This window comes from Microcaecilia unicolor, chromosome 1 (assembly GCF_901765095.1).
Source record: "Microcaecilia unicolor chromosome 1, aMicUni1.1, whole genome shotgun sequence".
Classification (NCBI taxonomy): Eukaryota; Metazoa; Chordata; class Amphibia; order Gymnophiona; family Siphonopidae; genus Microcaecilia; species Microcaecilia unicolor.
The window spans coordinates 433,689,723-433,708,142 of NC_044031.1; the positions used below are offsets into that span (position 1 = coordinate 433,689,723).

Sequence of the window (18,420 nt, forward strand, 5' to 3'; positions counted from 1 at the left end):
TCCTTTTAAGACAAAGTTTATACTCTGCTACTATCCTTTTTAATTCTCTTGGCTGTTAATTTTCTGCCTCTAGAAGTTATCAATAGAAATCATACAAAATAAAACATGGAAAAGAAAATAAGATGATGATACCTTTTTTTATTGGACATAACTTAATACATTTCTTGATTAGCTTTCGAAGGTTGCCCTTGTTCGTCAGATTGGAAATAAGCAAATGTGGTAGCAGTGTATATATAAGTGAGGCATCCAAGCATTACTTTGCCAGTCTGACAGGGTGGGAGGGTGAGGGTGGGGTGGGGGTGGCTAGAAAACCCAGATCCTTGTTAAGTCCTGTCTGTTGGTAAGATTCAATCTGCACAGACATCACATGAAGATAGCCGGTGCCAGTCAGGTTCCCACTCCGGTGGGCCAGCATTTTACAAGACCAGGACACTGCACCAGTGATTTCATAGTTAGAATCCTGAAAGCTAACTCTAAAACAATACAGGAACTTAAGACCTTTGAAGTTAGAATGATTGAATATTTTGACACCCAACAGACAGTACTTAACAAGGATCTGGGTTTTCTAGCCCATTATAAACCATAAAATTGTATTTCTCTGTTTACCACCCTCCTCTCACCTACCAACACCCATCCTGTTAGAATATCAATGAAATGCTTTGATGTCCCCATGCATACCTCCTACCCACCCTGTCAGACTGTCAAAGTAATGCTTGGATGTCTCACTTAGTATCTGCTACCACATTTGCTTATTTCCGATCTGACGAAGAAGGGCAACCTTCGAAAGCTAATCAAGAAATGTATTAAGTTATGTCCAATAAAAAAGGTATCATCTTATTTTCTTTTCCATGTTTTATTTTGTTTGATTTCTATTAACCTTAAGAGTGGACTAACACGGCTACCACACCTCTCTGCCTCTAGAAGAATGTTTGAACTATGGGGAAAGGGTTGTACACTATAGAAATTAGTTGTTAAAGCTTGCTTTTTTTTATCAGGTATTTGAATTCATCAATTGAGTTTTAATATATTTTGGGATCCACTGTTTGTTCCATGAATACATTGTTTGAAATCAGGATATAGCCGAACTGTCAGTAGCATAAATCAAACAGTTTAGGCAGCTACTCCCAGGATGGTAGGTGAATCTGTCATAAACTGAGAGGGTTCATGGAGTCAATTTCACGCATGTTAAAAAGAGCCTATCAGTCGCATTGTCACCCAGTTGTGTGTTTGGTTCATCCTGGTACCCAGTACAAATAAGCAATTACACCTCCTTTGCAAGTACAGTGGTGGAAATAAGTATTTGATCCCTTGCTGATTTTGTAAGTTTGCCCACTGACAAAGACATGAGCAGCCCATAATTGAAGGGTAGGTTATTGGTAACAGTGAGAGATAGCACATCACAAATTAAATCCGGAAAGTCACATTGTGGAAAGTATATGAATTTATTTGCATTCTGCAGAGGGAAATAAGTATTTAATCCCTCTGGCAAACAAGACCTAATACTTGGTGGCAAAACCCTTGTTGGCAAGCACAGCGGTCAGACGTCTTCTGTAGTTGATGATGAGGTTTGCACACATGTCAGGAGGATTTTGGTCCACTCCTCTTTGCAGATCATCTCTAAATCATTAAGAGTTCTGGGCTGTCGCTTGGCAACTCGCAGCTTCAGCTCCCTCCATAAGTTTTCAATGGGATTAAGGTCTGGTGACTGGCTAGGCCACTCCATGACCCTAATGTGCTTCTTCCTGAGCCACTCCTTTGTTGCCTTGGCTGTATGTTTTGGGTCATTGTCGTGCTGGAAGACCCAGCCACGACCCATTTTTAAGGCCCTGGCGGAGGGAAGGAGGTTGTCACTCAGAATTGTACGGTACATGGCCCCATCCATTCTCCCATTGATGCAGTGAAGTAGTCCTGTGCCCTTAGCAGAGAAACACCCCCAAAACATAACATTTCCACCTCCATGCTTGACAGTGGGGGACGGTGTTCTTTGGGTCATAGGCAGCATTTCTCTTCCTCCAACACGGCGAGTTGAGTTCATGCCAAAGAGCTCAATTTTTGTCTCATCTGACCACAGCACCTTCTCCCAATCACTCTCGGCATCATCCAGGTGTTCACTGGCAAACTTCAGACGGGCCGTCACATGTGCCTTCCGGAGCAGGGGGACCTTGCGGGCACTGCAGGATTGCAATCCGTTATGTCGTAATGTGTTACCAATGGTTTTCGTGGTGACAGTGGTCCCCGCTGCCTTTGAGATCATTGACAAGTTCCCCCCTTGTAGTTGTAGGCTGATTTCTAACCTTCCTCATGATCAAGGATACCCCACGAGGTGAGATTTTGCGTGGAGCCCCAGATCTTTGTCGATTGACAGTCATTTTGTACTTCTTACTATGGCACCAACAGTTGTCTCCTTCTCGCCCAGCGTCTTACTGATGGTTTTGTAGCCCATTCCAGCCTTGTGCAGGTGTATGATCTTGTCCCTGACATCCTTAGACAGCTCCTTGCTCTGTGGCCATTTTGTAGAGGTTAGAGTCTGAACTGATTCACTGAGTCTGTGGACAGGGTGTCTTTCATACAGGTGACCATTGCCGACAGCTGTCTGTCATGCAGGTAACGAGTTGATTTGGAGCATCTACCTGGTCTGTAGGGGCCAGATCTCTTACTGGTTGGTGGGGATCAAATACTTATTTCCCTCTGCAGAATGCAAATAAATTCATATACTTTCCACAATGTGATTTTCCGGATTTAATTTGTGATGTGCTATCTCTCACTGTTACCAATAACCTACCCTTCAATTATGGGCTGCTCATGTCTTTGTCAAGTGGGCAAACTTACAAATCAGCAAGGGATCAAATACTTATTTCCACCACTGTATATAGTCTTAGTGGTGATACTAAAGCTCACTGGATTTTTTAATTTATGTTTAAACAATTTTATTAACATTTCAGCATATTAAATCCAAACAATACATTTTGCTTGACACATTTCACCAATGAATTATGCTGCATAAATCTCACAAATTACTGAACAGCATCCAAAACGTTTTAACATTTTCTCCCCTGTCCTAGTTCCCTTTACCCCCTTAATTGTCTGTGGATTTTTTATGGTAAACAGTTTTATTAGCATTAGCATATTATCACACAATGTTTCTCACTAGGCTAAAATCATCACGAATATGCTATATAAGCCAATTCAATTCTGATCAGTAACTTCACACTTGTAATCCCCCCCCCTTTCCCCTCTGCTTCCCCCTCCCCACCTCCCAATCCTTTGGTAATCATACATCCGAATAATCTATATGTTCAATACTCTTTTAGTACCTCCTATATTCCCTTATCCCCTCTGGGCTTGGGCTCTGATAGCCCAGGGGTACCTCCCTCCCCTTCCCTGCGTGTCAACCTTAAATGGGGGGCTGTTTTGTAGGGGGTATCGCTCCCCATATCAGGGTTACAGCAAATTAAGAAGCAGACTTCGTCCTTGCGGGCTTAGTTCCTGTATGTAATGGTCCCAGATCCTTACAAAGCTTTTTTTCCGTTTCGGAGATCCCTTTGCTTCCCTGGCTTCCCAAGTGGCCAACTCGTGCACTTGGTTTCTCCAATGCCAGTAAGCCGGCGGGTCCGATGAGATCCAATTTTGTAAAATAGTTTTTCTAGCCACCAAACATACTTTGCGACACCATATTCTATCCCCCCCAGCCTGCGTTTGGAATGCTGTTTGTGTATCTAGCACATAATGATCCCAGGTTCCATCCACGGGTTTCTTTACTATAAAAGACATAAATCTCTGGATCTCTCCCCAAAAAGCTTTTACTCTTGGACATCCCCAAAAGGCATAGTATAGAGTGTGGGGTGTGTGATCACATTTAACACATTCCTCCTCCCTTGTGCCGCCTGTGTCCCCATTGCCGTCCAGACATGTAGGCCCTCACCACCACTCTGAATCCACATTCTCTAAGTCTCTCATCTATAGTGAGGGCCGGGATATGTGCCAATGTTGCCCCAATGTCCCATCCCGCTAGGGTGGTTCCCGATTCCTTTTCCCATTTTTGTATTATATAGTTTGTTATGTGGTGGGGTTCGTTTCTGCAACATTTTATATATGTTTGATACTGTCACCCCCGCCACCTCCATGGGTTGGAAGAATATCCGTACTTTACCCCCTAGTTTCCTCCGTAAGTCTGATTGGTGCAAGGCTAAGATGTAGTGTTTGGCTTGGCATAAGCGAATCGGTCTCCCCATGTAGTCCCAATCTTTGCCTGTAATTCCTTAAACGGGACAATTGTCGCTGCAGCTCCTAATAAATGCTCCACTCTTGTAATTCCTAGTTGTCCCCATCTGAGAAATACCGAATTACTTTGACCTGGTTCAAAATTCGGGTTCCCCCTAAATGATAAGAGCTCTGATGTTGTGGCACTCCCTCCCAACTTTTTAATCATCAACCTCCATGCTGCCTTCAGCGGTTGAAGCAATGAACATCGTTTGAGGTGGGCCGGGAGCTGGCCTTGTTTCAGATGCAGCAAAGTGACCATGTCATAGGGGGCGAAATATTCTTCTTCTATATCTAGCGGTGTAAATAAATTAGTCTGGCCAACCCAGTCTCCTATATGCCTCAATAGGCATGCCTGATTATATCCAGTAAGATTTGGCAATCCTAGGCCTCTATGACCCCATCCTCCCAATAATAACGGAGTTTGCATTTTGGGTTTCTTTTGTGCCCAGCAAAACCTACTAAATACTCTCATGACTCTAGTCAAATCTCTCTTCAGTACACACAAGGGAAGCGTCTGCATGAGGTATAACCATCTCGGAAGTATTATCATTCTAATTAGATTTATCCTGCCTCTCAGCGTCAATGGGAGACCCTCCCATTTCTCTAACTGGCGTTTAGTCTCATCCACCATGATGTTTATATTAATCTTATATAAATTCTCTAAGTCCATGGTCAATCTGATTCCTAAATATTTAAATGATTTATCTGCCCATCTCAAGGGAAAATCCTGATTCCATAATTGCTTGACTGTTAGTGATGAAGCTAGTGCTTCCGATTTTGCCAGATTCAACTTAAGGCCTGCATAGTCTCCATATTCTTTCAGGATTTCCATTAACGCCGAGAGGGATGCCCGTGGTTCCGTAATCATAACTAGGAGGTCATCTGCAAAGGCCGCTATTTTGAATACTGAACGTCCCATTTGCATCCCCTTTACAAACGGATTATCTATTATCTCTCGAATCAACGGGTCAAGAGTCAAGACAAACAGCATCGGGGACAAGGGGCACCCCTGACGAGTTCCCCGTTGTATCAAGAACTCCTCTGATTCCACCCCATTGACTCTTATTTTTGCCTTCAGCCTATGATACAGGGTCCGTACTGCCGCCAGAAACCGGCCGCTAAACCCATATTTTTCCAGCGTCGCGAACAGGAACGCCCAATGTACTCTGTCAAAAGCCTTTTCGGCATCAAAACTAATAAGTAGAGACTGGACGTTCCTGCGCCTCCGCATTTCCAAGGCCGCTATGATTTTCTTGAGGTTTTTAGCTATTACTCTCCTTCTACAAGTCCACCTTGTGCCTCATGCATTAACTTTGGCAGCACTCTTTTCATACGGTTTGCCATTATTTTTGCCAACAGTTTAAAATCCACATTTAGAAGAGAAATCGGACGGTATGACTCCGGACTTAGTAAGTCTCTCCCCGGTTTTGGTAGCACCACTATTTGCGCCAGAGCCAAACCATCCGGCGATTGCTCCATATCTATCACTTTATTAAAATAATTGGTCAATGTCGGGGCAATGCTGTCTCCTAATATTTTATAGAATTCTATTGTTAGCCCATCCGGGCCTGGTGCTTTTTGCCGTTTCCCTTGTGCTATCCCCAGTAACACTTCCTCCACCTCAACTGGCTCGTTCAGTTTGTCTCTGTCTTGTTGACTGATGGATAGTAAGTTTAAATTGTCTAAATACATAGACTCTGGTATCCTTGATCTTCCGCTTCGCGTAGAGTTTACTATAAAATGCGGCGAAAGTTTGGCAGATTTGCTCCGCCTTAGTCTCTATCTTTCCTGTTCTCCCCGTATTTGGAGTATTTGTCTTTTACTGCCTCTTGGATTAGCCAGTCTAGCCATCAGACGCCTGCCTTATTGCCGAATCTATGTAACTGATACTTATAGTACAACTGGGATTTAGATGCCCGCTGATGTAGTAACACGTTGAGTGCCGTCTGTGTTTCTAAGAGTTTGCTACGGTGGGCGTCTGTTTGTCTCTGTCTGTATGCTTTCCGGTTTTGACAGACTAATGCACTCAAACGCAAAATTTCTCTGTTTCGGGCTTTCTTCACATGGTGATAGTAACTAATTATTTCCCCACGGAGTACTGCCTTTGCTGCATCCCAAACAAAACCGGGTCTCCTACATGTTTGTGTTCAGGGTCTATAATCTTCCCATCGTTCCTTTAATTTCCTCTGAATGTCCCATCGTTGAACAACTCTAGTGGAAACTGCCAAGAGCCATCCTTAGATCCTGTATCTCCCATGTTCCACTCTATATACACCCATGCATGGTCTGATACTGGATTTTTAATTAAAAAAAAAATGCTGTAATCTCTTTCTATAGGCAAGATGCACATCAGTTGAGGGAGTTCAGTTGAAGATTCTGTCCAAGCAGTTTACTTGAAAGAAACAAATTTAGCCCATGGTGTGCCTAAACGTATTGATGATGCTTACAGCTCAAGTCACAGTCTGGATGCTTCATTGGGAGTATTGGCTCTTGAACGTATGGCAAGGTAAATGATTTTCACTTAACATTCATGTGATTTCATTGAAGGTTTTTTTTGGAATTCAGATTAATCTGTTTTGGCCCTGTTTTCCTTCCTATTTTTTTTTGAACCTTTAAAAGCCGTGCCAAGTCAGAGAGGCCCATTAAGCCTAGTGTCTTGTCTTCAACAGTGGCCAGTTCAGGTTGCTGATAACTGACAGATCCCCCCCCAAAATTAAATTTGTTAGCATAGTTCATTTTCAGGGATGAGCAATGTTTCTTCTAATTCAGCCTGACTAATAATTTTTTTTAAATAGACTTAGAAGAAAAGTCTATTAAAAAAATATTCTGAAAATTTATCCTGACTTACTTGAATCCTGCTGTGTTGATTACTTTAACAACATGCTTTGGAAACAGATTTATAGCTTAATCATGCACTTCTTAGAAAAAATATGCTAAGATTTATTTTCTTTCTGCTTGGCTGGGGGTGGGTGAAGGGGGAAGAGACTTGTCATTCTGAGAGTGCCGAGACCTCTAAGACACATGAGGCATTAAATGCATTAGTCTGACTTGTCCTTAGTCTATAATATCAATACTAAAATTTAGAATTTTGTACAGGCTTCCATAAGTCGGTGGTTCTCCTCCAGTTGTAAAGAGTTATAATAATCAGGTCTGGACGTAACCAGGGAATTTATTTAAAACAGTAATGGTATGCACAATCTACAAAACATAACAAACAATGGCAATAAAATTTTAAGACTGGTCAAACCTATCGCCTTCAATTTCAATAAAAAATCCTGAGCTGTCCTTTTAAAACAGTTTTATGTCAGACCTAAACTCCTTGATATGCCTGTTGGAATAGAAATGTTCCTTTGTGATCCCAAATTTTGAAACTCGCTCATTGTAAGTGGCAATGAATTCCATTATAGAGGACCAACAATATGAAATATAGATAATGTTCTTCCATTCTAATTATGTAATATGATGGAACCTCCAACAGAACTTTATTCACAGATCTTAGTGCTCGTGGTTGTTGGAATGAATCAAAACAGGGCATCATGACCAAAAATGAATACAGTGATCTAATGTTAAATCAAGAACGTGCCCCTTAGTCTATTAGGCTATTATCTAACTCCCTCAAAGCTAACAAAATAATATAACAAACCAAATGAACTACTCCAACAAGAGACAGCTGTACATAATACCAATTCAAAGCACTATGAGCATATTGTAGTATATAAGTCATAAGAGGAAGTACATTCATAAAGTATCTGAAGTTGATTATCCAGCTGCCAGGCTGCCTGGCTTTTGCAAACTTAATGCTCGTTTCCCCTTTTCTTCGTTGTTAAATAGCTAAGATAATAGACCTGCCACAAAAGTGACCGCAGAGAGGACATCAATGGTACTCACCGTATTTCACCAGTTCCCTCTGAAATATAACCTCTCATGGAAACAAAATTCTTGCAGCCTCACAGATATATAATCTGGGCGACACTGGAAGAGAAACAATTTGGGATCCAATGGGATCTGCACTTGAAAAATTTCTGAATAATGGTGCAAGACCACCAGAAACATTCAAAGGAACCCTTGCCTCCACAAGATCTCCAGCATCAGTCAGTGGCGTATAGAAATACGGTGAAGTTTAGTAGGACTATAATACCAACAATACAACACTTTTCAACTAAATTGGCAGATACAGAGAGCCTAAACGTACCCTGATAGCTTTCCAAACTTTCATACCTACTGTTTCACCCAAATGTTTTCCAATGAATAATATGAGGGGGAAGTTGTGATGGGGACTCCAGTATTAAATTATAGAGTTGTGATATTAACTTGCGTTGTGCTGCCTCTAGTTCTAGAAGCACTTCGAAAGCTGTTTTGGGGGACTCCAGTTCACTGTTGCTCAACAGTTCAGAAAGTAAATGTTTCAATTTGGAATTGGATACTGGTATCTTACCTGTTGAAATGAACCCACCCCCCCTCCCCATATACAAATAACTCACTATAAGAATACTTAATGTCCCATGAGGGTGTGTAGTTGTAGGGCCAGCAGAGGCGCCATTGGAGAGAAAAAGATTTACCCTTCAATAGTTTTGTAAAACTTTTATGCCATAGCAACTGTAAAGAAGGGGGTAGTGCCCCTTGGGAAATTGTATCTCTCCAGGTGCCATATTGTTAGACCAATGAAGTACCTCCAACATGGGTTTTGGGGGGACTACTACACCATTCAAAAACGCCCCACAATTGTGCTGCATAGAAATAATTCTCAAAAGAGGGGACCCCCATGCCACCTGCCGAGTGCTGAGCATCCGTAACCTGTCTGAATGCTCTTGGTGGCCGCCGCCTCCAAATATAAGAGAACAAGTTCCTTTGAAGCAATTTTAAGCTAAGCATCGGGTATTGAGGGAGGTAACATTTGGAATAAGTATAGCAAATTTGGAAGCACCACCATTTTGCTAACAGCAATCATTCTCAACCATGAATGATGCAAATAGTGCCAACAATCTAATTTAGAAAAAAAGCTGGGAATTTGCCATAATTAAGCATGTATAAATCGGCCAACTGTGCCTAATGATAAATCAAAAACATTCTTATGCTTTTCATATATTCCATTTTTTTTGGCTAGATTGATAGTGTAGGTCAGATATGAAGGTGAGCAAATGAAGCTACACTATAGCTTTCTAATTAACTGCAGGTGAACTGCGGTGTTTAAGCAAGATTGAATGGTGTATGTCTAATAATCTGCATTAAAATTGAAATTCCAGACTAGCAAGTTTAGGGCAGGATTTTGTTTTTTGTGAATTTATTCTAACTTTTTTTTTTTTTTTTCATGGAATGTCATCTAGTTTCAATAGGAGTGTTAATGTGCAGATATCATTCCTTTTGTTTATACTTTTTTACAGATTTATCCATTGGATTATGTACACTATCCCTAAAAGAGGAAAAAGAAAACCAGGTATTTTTAATAGTTCTGCTTAAGCATAAGTTGTTTGCATAAAATTACCACAAACTAATTAGTTGAAATATGTTAAGTAATTGTGGTAGCATATGTTGTCTTGAAATGGTGGGTAACTTTTTGGTGAAAATAGTTTCTTAAATATGCTTCCCTATTTATCAAGGCCCCCAAATATTCCAGACGGAGTAGAAACAGCATCAGGAGATTTCATGTAACTTGGTTATATAATTTCCTCTTGTCTAATATACAAATTGAGTATCTTCAAACTATCTCCAATCATTCATATACTAGCCACACAATTGTAATAGCACTTAGTTACCCTTAGCCTTCTTCAGGGGGGCCCTGCTGCAGATAACTCGAGCTAAGCTTTAGTAAAAGACCCCTTCAGTGACTCTCCACTCAATCCCTAAGTCGGCACACAAGACCCAATTTAGTGCTGTACTCTTTTACGAAAGAGCACAAAAACGGGAACCCTATCTACCCAACTGATTTCTTCTTTGTTTTTGTTGGTATACTGCTATGGATTTACAGCCTATCTCAGACACAGACTACTCAGTAATTACTGTGGATTCTTTTGGATTCGTGTGAGGTAAATGGGACCTTTTATTAGAGGTTCTAAAATCTGCAATGATTAAGATATATACAATGATTATGAATGATTAAATCATCTAACTAAAAGAAAGCTATAAGACAGATATATACATATTATACATACAACATCACTGGTCAGGAATTTCAGGCCCTTATCTCATCAGCCAGGAGGCCAGTAGCAGCAAAAGCCCGAAGTCTCTTTATGACCCGGAACAGTCTTTTCTGTGCGATGCGTCCATCCACAGATGAGCCTCAGAGCTCTGATGCAACAAGGCCCCCTTTTTATTAAGCTTAGGACTCATTGTTCAGAGCTAAGGAAAATGACAGATTGCTTATCTGTTTAGGTAAACAAGCCATACTGTGGGAATGTGGTCACATGTTTCCTAGTCCAGGTGGACAATCTGAACTCGAAAACAAGCCCCATCTTTCCTTTCACATAACAAATTAATTAAAGCTGTGTCTTATCTTCTACATTGCAACTTGTTTTCACACAATCAAAATTAAACAATCATTTTTAAACAGAATTACTTCTAATCACAAATACAGACCCCAAGTGCACTTACTTGTTGGTCAAGACAGAGTTGAAAAGCGATCTCTAAAATCCTTTTTATTACAGTTGGCTGTTCCATATTTTTTTTCCTATAGTCGAGTGAGTTGCCTGCTTTCTGTGGAGTCTTTCAGTTGTTCTAGCATCCTGCTATTACTAGTTTGACCACCGTCAATAAATATTTTTATTAAACATTTTTGATCTTGCAGCCCTATTATTTTTTTAAGCTGAAAAAAGTAACTTTCTATGGTATGTCCACATCAGTTATGTGCCTAGTATGTGACTGAAATGTGTTCCAAAAAGCTTTTTTACAGTGTCTATATATGCCCCATATTACCTTTCTCCAACATCTGAGTCCCTGGAAATAGCTTAACCTGGCTGGTATCCAATACCATTGGTATGTCACCTTATAGATGTTCTCTTCTATCTTAAGAACAAGAGATGATCTAGGAAGTGCTTCCTCCATATATTGCCATGCTTGATCACTTTATCACTTCCTAACTTTCTCCTATGTTTCTTTGTCATTTTTAGCAAGGCTCTCACGGATATCAATCCTTTTGGTTTCTGTGCTAACACAAGTTTAGTATTTTAATTATTTATTTTTTGTTTGTTACATTTGTAGGCCCAGTGTAGCTTACATAGATCTGGAGAGGTTGTTGCCAACTCAGGTGAACAAAAAAAAAAAAGTGAAAGAACAATAGAGAGTGAATGGAAAAAGAAATAGGTCTGGTGTAGTTCGTCCCTTGCCGGTTTCAAGGGTGGGATTGTGCAGTGAAGAATTGTTGCCCATTCCTAGTTTAATTGTTGTTTGTTGGGTCTGTGGGGTACGCCTTTCTGCAAAGGTGAGTGTTTTTTTTTTTTTTTTTAACTTTAGGTGTTCATCTGTGGCTTTCAGGTCTTTTGGTAGTTTGTTCCAGAGCTGAGTACATATGTATGAGAAACTGGACTCGTGTATTTAACTCTTCCTTCCTTCTGCAGACCCATGTGGTCAAACCTGTTTCACTGGAGAAGGGAAGGGATTTTTTTCTAAGTATTTCTTTGTGCCCAAGAAAACTGGAGGATTTCGTTCCATAAGTGCCCTGAACAAATATTTGGTAAAAAAAAAAGTTCAAAATTGTTTTCATGGGCATCCTGCTTCCCATGATTGACCATACTCTCCGGATTTAAAGGATGCTTAAATCCACATACATCCTGTGACTGGTATGTATCTGTATCTCAGATTTTGAGTAGGGAAAAGCTATTAACGATATTGTCCCACCTTTCGACCTTGTATCCATTCCCAGGGTCTTAACAAAATGTCTTGTACTAGTAGCTGCATCACTTTGCATACTGGGAGTTCACGTGTTACTCTACTTGGACAGTTGGTTAGGAAACAGCCCATCGAAGAAAGGTGCTCAAGATTCAATGTGGAGAACTATTTGGGTGCTGAAGTTACTCGGATTTCTTTTTAAATTAGCCAAGTCCCATCTTCTTGTAGTACAGAAATTGGAATACATAGGAGCCCTGCTAGACTCTTATCCTCAAGGGTGGATGCCATATCAGCATTGCACATCAGGTTTTGCAAAGCCAGCAGGTCATTGTTCGGCAGATGACCTCCCCTGTACATGTTACACTCATGTTATGCTTCTATTTGAGAGCAGCCTAATGAACAATTAGTTTTCCAGTGGTTGCAGGCTACATGGAATCTAGTGGATGTCATTAACGTCATTCTGGAACTCTTGGAGTCACTCTTGTGGTTGACAATTTGACACAATTTAACAGTGGGACTCCCATTTCAAATTCTTCCTCTACACAAATGATGGATGTGTTCAACTTGGGCTGGGAAGCTTATGAGAATGGGTTTCACACTTGGGGTCAGTGGTCTATCCAGGAGACCCAGTTAAATATTAATCTTCTGGAGCTATGGCTTATTTGGAATGCTCTGAAAGCTTTCAGAGATTAGTTCATGCATCTAATTATCCTCATCCAGACGGCCATCTGCCATTGGCTGTCGTCTCTGCAGCCGCTCCTTCGCTCCCCTGCACGTCACTGTCCCTGGAGAAAGACCCCGGAGGAGCGCAGCGTTGTCAGAGGGGAGAGGAGGACCGACTGCAGAGACGACAGCCAATGCAAGATGGCTGTCTACGGAGCCGCATTTTTCAGGTTAATTTTTTTTTCTTTTTATACCGGCCGCTGCTGCTCAACATGAGAAGCAGCAGCGGCCGGACACCGTTACTATTGGGGATTGCGGGTAGTGAGGGGGCTGATGTGCCCGGGGGGGGGGGGGGGTAGGGGCTTGGGTGATGCGCCGGGGGAGGAGGGGAGGGTCGCGGGACATGGGTGGCTGGAGGGGGGAGGGGCTTGGAATGATTTACAAATTTAATAATTATTCCTTCTCATAATACTTTACTAACTGTATGATTACCAAAAACACACTAAACCCCCCCTCCCCCCCCCCATTGCTAGCGCCCGTTTCCTTCAAAACAGAAATGGGCCTTTTTTAATAGTAATAATAACGTGGTAGATGCCACTTGGTGTACAATCAATTTTGAAAAGATGAATGTGATATCTTCTAATATGTCTTCTGAGAGTCCTCTCTCACCGGTATCTCACCCAAATCCTCCTCAGTGAAGACCGAAAAAATGAATTCATTTAATCTCTCCGCTACGGCTTTGTAGTCCCTGATCGCCCCTTTTACTCCTCGGTCATCTAGCGGTCCAACTGATTCTTTTGCCGGCTTCCTACAATATACCTAAAAAAGTTTTTACTATGTGTTTTTGCCTCCAACGCAGTCTTTTTTTCAAAGTCCCTCTTTGCCTTCCTTTTCAGTGTTTTGCATTTGACTTGACATTCCTTATGCTGTTTCTTATTATTTCAGTCGGTTCCTTCTTCCATTTTCTGAAGGATTTTCTTTTAGTTGTAATAGCTTCCTTCACCTCACTTTTTAACCATGCCAGCTGTCGTTTGGTCTTCCGTCTTTAATACGTGGAATATATTTGGCATGGGCTTCCAGGATGGTGTTTTTGAACAGCATCCACGCCTGATGTAAATTTTTGACCGTCGCAGGTTTTTTTTTTTTTTTTCCCACCGTTCTCATTTTATCATAGTCTCTTTTTTAAAAAAGTTAAACGCTAGCGTATTTGATTTCCTATGTATACTTACTTCAAAGCTAATATCAAATTCGATCATATTATGCTCACTGTTATCAAGCATCTCAGCACCATTTTACATTTACTACTCTGTAGCTTCATTGTGTGCCCCTAGTCCTAGTATTTTTGGAAAGACTAAACAAGTGATTCACCTCTGCTTGTTCCACTCCACTCAGTATTTTATATACCGTATTTTTCGGACTATAAGACGCACCGGACCATAAGACGCACCTAGGTTTTAGAGGAGGGAAATAGGAAAAAAAAAATTCGGACTATAAGACACACTTTTCCCCTCCTCTAAAACCTAGGTGCTCCGGTGCGTCTTGTCCGAATCCCTCCCTCCAAGTTCGGGATCGCCCTCCCTAGGGTTACCTCCCCTCCCCCCGGCCCTGTCACCACCTCTCCCCTTACTCACGCGATCTTCCCTGGTGGTCTAGTGATGTCGGGGCAGGAAAGAGCCCCCTCTTTCTTGCCCAGCGCGCTGCTCTGGATCCTCCTGTATGCTGCCTGTGATGGTCTCGGCGAGATTCAAAATAGCCACCGAGAATTGAAGTGGCCTCGCGAGACTTCAATTCTCGGCGGCCATTTTGAATCTCGCCGAGACCGTCACAGGCAGCATACAGGAGGATGCAGAGCAGCGCGCTGGGCAGGAAAGAGGGGGCTCTTTCCTGCCCCGACGTCACTAGACCACCAGGGAATATCGCGTGAGTAAGGGGAGAGGTGGTGACAGGGCCGGGGGGAGGGGTGGTAACCCGCGGGAGGGCGGGGGGCCTGCTAAATCTCTACCTTTGGACTATAAGACGCACCCCCCATTTTCCTCCCAAATATGGGGGGAAAAAGTGCGTCATATAGTCCGAAAAATATGGTACCTCTATCATATCTCCCCTCAGCCATCTTTTCTCCAAGCTGAGTTTTCTCATCTATCTCAGTCTGTTTCAGAAAGAGGTCAATTATGGCCTTCAGTCCAATGCCATAGAAAACTGTGCCTCATCACGAAAGGAATCGAGGCTTCTTTTCCAGGTATCTCTGATTTCTGATAAAACAGGAGATCTGTATCTCTATTTTGGACCTCAAGGATCTCAACATCTTTTCTCTGTAAAGAGATTACAAATGAATACTATCCTCTTCATTCTACCATCCCTAAAAAAGGGAGGTTTGCTGTATATTTTGAATCCCATCCAAATCCCTACAGATGATATCCTCCGTTTCAACACCTAATGACCTCTATCACTTCAAAGTTCTCCTTTCAGCCTTATATCACCCCCATGATTGGCTCCCCAGGATTTTTATCAAATGCTTTGTAGTTGTAGACGTACATCGTCATAAACAAGACCACCTTGTTTTTCCCTGCCTTAGTAAGTGACTTTGGGTAGTTTCATTTGAAACCTTGTATTATTCCTCGAGGAGTAAGACAATTGACCTGTTCTAGAATCAGTGCTTTGCAATCAATTCATCAGTCCAGTGAGGCCATGTGTGTTTAAACTAGATACATGGCTAATTAACTTGAATATGTCTGTGCTAGAGGCAGGGTCTAGTGGGCATTGCTCCAGCCCACATTTAAGATTTGTGGGGAGGGGTCCCACTAGACTCCATGGACTTTTTTTTTTTCTTTTCTAGGTAGGTTGGGGGGTGAGTGCCACTAGACACTAAATGTGCTTTTTGATATGATGTGGGGAGGGGTGGGGGTGCCACTAGACACCAAGAATATTTTTTCAAGGGTTTTGTTGGGCGGGGGGGGGGGCAGTTTCAGGGCATCAGTTTATGTGGTAAACACAAAATGCCAGACATCCTTTTTTGCCTTCAGCCTATGTGTTTATATGTGTGTACGTTTTAAAATGTCACCCTTCCTCTCAGTACTTGAGCCAGTCATGTTTAGCAAGGAGCTGTGGTTACTGCTGTGATTTTAATGTGGCAATAATTTTGCATGCTCATTGCTTATAGTGTGCCATTTTTTTGAGTTCTAATTTCAAGGTAGTCATGCACTAAGGTGGCTCTAATAATAGGTTTTCTGCATGAGCCCCAGAATGTGTTTTTAGCCACAGTTGCTGTGTATGATTCGTTTGCTATTTTTATGTTTAAACATTTTTATTGAACAGTAAAGGAGCAAATACAAATACTATAGATTCATGTCATCATTTTACAACAATTTCTCAACCCTACCCGTTCCCCCCCCCCCCTCCCCTACCCCCCCCCCCCCTTTCCGGTTTCTGATAAACTCTATCGTGAGAAAAGGAGCCGTTTACGTGCCACTGGGTGAAGTGTCATCAAAAATCGTTGCCACGTGCATTTAAACTGTCGTTGCACAGCAAATGAGGCCTTTTGCAAGCTACACCTCTCCAATTTTAACAAATCTATCATGTGTGTTCTCCACACAACACCGAGGGTCCGTGCGTCTCTCTCCAATATAATAGGATCACTTTCTTCCCCATCAGTACTGACTTGCGTTGGAATTGTGGCAAGCCCGATGGGGGTCTATCACCCAGCTGGAAGTCCTCAAAGAGAATCAAAGCTGAAACTGGAACGGACCACTTCCAGAGCTGAGATATGGTATGCATGATCTGTGTCCAAAAGTTGTTAATGTCTGGGCACTTCCAAAACATGTGTGCCAAGGTGGCCAGTTCCTGCGAGCATTTAGGGCAAGCTCCCTTAGTGTCCATCCTCGCTCTGTAGGCTCTTCTTGGTGATATGTGGAGCCTTATTCTCAATATCTTGGAAATGTCTCTCGCCTTTGGATGGAAGTGAAATGTTGACGAAATTGGTCCTCTGTTACGACAATTTGTAAATCCTCAGTCCATTGACCAATTAGTTGCTTGAAATTTATTTCTTCAGTCGTGTCCTTAAGATATCTGTGATGGAAATGCAAGGGTACTACAGTACTAGCGTTTAGGGTGAGTGCTTCACTCAACACATCCTGCACATCTTCAGTCAGGTTGGACCACCCTAAGGAGGTAATGTAATGCTTTATCTGTAAGTATGCAAACCAATTAGTGGGCATCAAGCCAAAAGACTGTCTAAGTTCAGCAAAGGGTTTGACAGCTCCCTCTTCTGTGATTTGGCTTAGATATTTTATCCCTTGTACTGCCCAGTGACGGAACTCTCTCGACTCTGTACCTGCTATAAAGTCTGGGTTGTGGTTGATGGGTAAGTACGGGGTGCTCGCTGCAGAGAAACCATGCCTCCGACAGAGCCATCTCCACGCTGCTCTGGACGACCGCAGCAATGGGTTGTTCACCAGACCTCAGACCCGTGCCCTAGGTATTGTGTGTAATAGCCAACTGAGGTGAGTGGACGGCATCAAAGCCCCCTCCGCTGCTCTGTCCGAGAAGTCACTAGTCTCTGCAATCCAGTCTCGTATGTGTCGCATGGCACATGCTACAGACAGATATTTAATATTGACCAACCCCATACCTCCTCGTTCTTTAGGTTTTTGCAAGCTAGAAATTGGTAATCACGGTTTCTTTCCCCTCCATAAAAATCCCTGTAAAGCTTTATGCAATATTCTTTCTTCTCTTCTCCTCAGCGCCAGTGGTAGCATTTGGAACAAGTACAGCCAGCGAGGTGCTAGCATCATATTAAATAATGAAATACATCCCACTAGCGCCAAGGGAAATCCGCCCCAAAGACCCAACAATCGTTTTGTTTGGAAGTACATTTTTCTCATATAGTTTCATGGGATCAACAGAAATGGTCACCCCTAAGTAAACAAGTTGTTCCATTGCCCATGTTAGTGGAAATGACCCCTTCCAAGCCAATTGAGTCTCCTCTTGCACTGGCATAGCTAAGGATTTAATAATGTTTAACTTGTACCCCGAAAGGATACTGTACTCTATTACTTGAAGCAATCGTGACAAGGAGCTCTGTGGTTCACTTAAAAGAACAAGGAGGTCATCTGCATATGCGAGCACTTTAAGTTTACAATCATTCAGACACACTCCTTTTATGCCCCCATCTGCACGAATCATGCATGATAATGGTTCTAACACTAGAAGGAACAACAAGGGGGATGGGGGCAGCCCTGCCTGGTGCCACGACCAATGGGGAAAGAATCCGTCTGCACTCCATTCACTAGCAGGCGAGCATGGGGCGTGGTATACATAGCTTGTATAGCATCCAAAAACCACCCATGCAATCCCACTCTCTGCAAAGTTGTGAACAGGAAAGGCCAGCCCACCCTATCGAATGCCTTTTCTGCATCTAAACTCACGATCAGATATGGGTTACAGCTGACCTTCCCATGCAGCAGGGCAACTATGAGTCTCCTAACATTGATGACAGACTACCTACCCCTCACGAACCCCACTTGGTCTCCCTGTATCACCTGGGGCATCAACGGTGACAATCTCTCTGATAAAAGTTTGGACAAGATCTTTATATCAACATTGATCAGTGAGATTGGTCGGTAAGAAGCCAGGTGCATGGGGTCCTTCCCTGGTTTGGGTATAAGACTAATCAGTGCT

At 42.3% G+C, this 18,420-nt stretch overlaps 1 protein-coding gene across 1 annotated transcript in view; it reads left to right on the top strand.

Moving 5' to 3' along the window:
- Positions 1-18,420, top strand: part of CEP192 (centrosomal protein 192) — a 459,635-nt gene that overhangs the window by 13,601 nt on the left and 427,614 nt on the right. The window contains 2 exon segments of the mRNA XM_030212468.1: positions 6,601-6,769; positions 9,645-9,697. The gene's annotated coding sequence lies outside the window, so the exon portion shown is untranslated.